The 3,812-nt window shown below is 37.9% G+C and overlaps 1 protein-coding gene across 1 annotated transcript in view; it reads left to right on the forward strand.

Moving 5' to 3' along the window:
- Window positions 1-2,597: 2,597 nt before the first annotated feature.
- The window catches only part of RASSF6 (Ras association domain family member 6), a 44,108-nt gene continuing 42,893 nt past the window's right edge, over window positions 2,598-3,812 (forward strand). Inside the window, exon 1 of the mRNA XM_023513419.1 lies at window positions 2,598-2,674. The gene's annotated coding sequence lies outside the window, so the exon portion shown is untranslated. The remainder of the gene's footprint in view (window positions 2,675-3,812) is intronic.

A 3,812-nucleotide genomic window follows, 5' to 3' on the forward strand; every position in this document is an offset into this window, starting at 1 on the left:
CTCTGCCAAAGGAACCATCAGGGAGAGTGAGCTGGGCTGCAGAGACGTGGATGCCTCCTAGGTGGGATTTGATATTGAATTAGTTTCCAGAGACTGGGCCCAGGACCTGGGAGCAGGTGGCAGGGGAGCCAGGATCATTTCTCTGAGAGCAATGAAATAACCTGGCTTCTTGCCACTATGCAAGTAGAGTACTTGGTTGCAAATTCCAACTTATTTCTTTTTTCTTTTCTTTTCTTTTTCTTTTTTTTTTTTGGCAGGTTTTGGCTGGGGCTGGGGCTGGGTTTGAACCCACCACCCTCCTGAATATGGGGCTGGCACCCTACTCCTTTGAGCCATAGGTGCCGCCCCATCCAACTTATTGAATCATTTTTACTTTTGAAAATTCACATTTATATTAATGTGTTATTTCTAAAAAGAAAACAATTTTATAGTATGAGAGTTGCACGGAATCTCCTATGGTGGAACCAGTGACATTAGGGGTTTATGAGAGAAATAGCTTTGGAATAACTGTGATCCAATTAGACCATATATTCCCTGTTGTTATATTGTAACACATATCAAATTGCTTAACAATAAACAAGAAACATAAAAGAAGACACTTGTGTTTGTCAGTCCACACTTTAAGTTACAGGGAAGTAACTTTATTTTATGAAGTTTATTTAAAGGACTCTGTAGTTAATGTTGCTGTTTTTATTAATATTGCTTGCTATCTTTGAGGAGAGGAAAAACTTGATAACTGCACTTAGCGATTTCCAGTGTCTGTTTAACTTTTTATTTTATTAACATAAAACATTTAAATAGTTTGCAGTTGATCCTAACTTAATCTAGTCATTTTTTTAAAAGATTCTTTTTTCAAATGGCAGAGTTGAAATTCTCCAGCATACTTAGAATTATTTTAGATATTAACTGGATAATTGTGGATAGAATTCTAAAGCCAGCCTAACTGAACTACTTACCATGTTATCCTCTAGGTCTGACTGTGTTTAGTAAAGTTTAGTTGAAAACATTAGCATCAAATTGATTTAGAATAGAGTATTGAAATTCACCAAACATTTTTCAAAGAGGAAATACACTTTTATGCTGAATATATATTGTTATAACTCTTTAAACCAAGTTATTTGATTTCATATTTCTTAATAAGCACGTATCTAAATAAAAATAGTAGTCCTAACTGAGAAACTGAACTGTAGTTAAGATAAATTTGAGATTAATCTACTTCACAATATAACTGGGTGCGATTCTTCCTAAAGTTTAGCTAACTTCCTAAATAAAGTTTTAGTATACATATAAGCTTTTCTACTATTTCTCGTACGTGTAACATTTTAGTATAAACTATTAAATATTTTGGTCAATTAGAGAGAGGGAGAGAGACCCACAGAACCAGCAATGATTAAGAAAAGTTAACTTTTGGGGGGCAGCACCTGTGGCTCAGTGGGTTAGGGTGCTGGCCCCATATACCAAGGGTGGTGGGTTCAAACCCAGCCCCAGCCAAACTGCAACAAAAAAATAGCCCGGCACTGTGGCGGGCGCCTGTAGTCCCAGCTACTCGGGAGACTGAGGCAAGAGAATCGCCTAAGCCCAGGAGTTGGAAGTTGCTGTGAGCTGTGACACCACAGCACACTACAGAGGGCAATAAAGTGAGACTCTGCCTCTACAAAAATAAAAAAGAAAGAAAGAAAGAAAAAGGTAACTTTTGAAATTATAGAGTTAACGTGTATGTTACACTAATTTTTAGCACATAATTGAAAGTTTCATACCTGGGTGGTGCCTGTGGCTCAAAGGAGTAGGGTGCTAGCCCCATATGCTGGAGGTGGTGGGTTCAAACCCAGCCCTGGGCAAAAACTGAAAAAAAAAAAAAAGTTTTATACCTAACCCTTGTTTTAATTTCTTAAAATAAGAAACATCCTATATTTTTGTTTAAAATAGCCCAATGTTAACAGTCCCTCCGCTTGTACAGATTCATTGATTACAATGCAGATGGGGAAATTCAAGGTTGCTAGAGACACATGGGCTTCATATAAACACTCAGATTTTGTTAAATTCTCAGAATATAGGACATTTGAAAATGCAACTTCTGAGAATGGACTTCTGAAATTTCTCACTTTGCCCTAACTGAAGTTGGATGGCTGTCTATTGCAAAAATTCATCTGTATCTTCTAAAACTATCAATTACATGATGTCATCACTTTCATAAGTTCAAGTACTAAGCTACAAGTTCTAAGCTAATTCCACTGCTCTCAGGAGTTGCACGAAGAGGCATCTCCACTTTAAGTGATGTGAGTGTCATCTCAGTAGCTTACATGAAGACATTTTCTTCCTGGTACTCAGAGCCTAGTAAAGGAACTTAAGAGGAGAAAGTGCTGATTCTTTTGCAGCCAATATATGAATAGGAAAAATGAGTCATGATCTTTGTGAAGTCAACCTTAAAATTTCCCCTCAAAAACACAGGTGAAGCAGAGAATCCTTGAGCCCCGGCCCAGCAGCAACTCCAGAAGGGGCTACTGGCAGAGCGGCTCAATCCCAGGCAGTGTGGCAAGGAGCCTTAAATCCTCACATGGCTTAACACTAGTTTGCTTTCCTAGGGCTCCTGTTTTCCTCACCTCCCTGGAGGCGCTTTGGGCAGAGTAAAGTGCATGGCGTTAGCGCCGTGTGAACAGGCAGCAGGACATTGAAGGTACGGCCTCTCCAATCGGAGTCCCCTGGAACTGAGGCAAAGTCTGGGTGTTTGTCCATCACCTGTTTAGCGGTGTCTTAAACTTAAGGACAGCAATGTATTTTTATTTGTATTTGAAAACAAATAATTCCTAATTATAACCAACATCACGAGATAAAAATGACAGTTTTTATACTCCAGTTCTTGACTTTTACCGTCTCTGTAATGAAGTTGTTCTTTAGAGAAAACACGGAGACAAATGCTTCCCAGAGACCATACTTCAACGAACTCTTTTTCTCTTTTTTGAAAACTGGATAATTATAGATGCTGTGTCTTGTCTTCATGAAGTGATGTCATTGCATATGGCTCTGTTCTTTTCTACCCCAGGTTGGAGGTTTAAGAAAATAGTTTTACTTTGGAGCAGAATACAAACTATACTTGTAACTGCCCATTGTTTCTTCAGGCTAAAACTATATATATTTTTAAAGCTCCAAGTGTACAACCCTTAATATAATCTTGCCTCATAATTGAAATGCATGCCTGTTATTCCAGTGTGATACTTTCGGGGGGGGGGAGTTAGTTATTTTATTGGATATGTATGTGTATATGGGAAGACTCAAGATATGCTCCTTGTATATTATTTAGAAAGTACATATGAAATTAAAAAGAAAATGAATTATCATTCATAAGCTCATACCTCTTAATTTTACTATTAATATTTTAACATGCCTCTTATATATTGAATATATTTAATAATTTGTATATATTTCATCTATATACTGGCACATATTCACTTTAGAAGACACGAGAATGAAGTAGCAATAATCCTGTTTTAAAGGATCCAACAGTCAAAGTAATTAGAATAAAATTGGATAGAGAGAGAAAGTAGTAAGTAATTTGAAAGCTGCAGATAATGTTCCGTGAAAGTTCAGGAGCAAAAGAAATTGTCCTCGGCTGGGACATATAGGGAAGCTAGCGCCTGTATTTTTTGCGGTTCTTTGTAAAGTCATGACCATTCTGATACTTTGTCTGCCCTGTGCCCTCAGAACAGGGCGGGAGGTAGACACGTAGCTGCACCTTCTGTCTCGCATGGTAGCAGGCCCAGACAAGGAACTGAGAAACACTTGTTGAACTTATGAAGGGCCTAACCTAATTTTCC

The sequence above is a fragment of the Otolemur garnettii genome, unplaced genomic scaffold (assembly GCF_000181295.1).
Source record: "Otolemur garnettii isolate 467f Iridium unplaced genomic scaffold, OtoGar3 scaffold00039, whole genome shotgun sequence".
Lineage (NCBI taxonomy): Eukaryota > Metazoa > Chordata > Mammalia > Primates > Galagidae > Otolemur > Otolemur garnettii.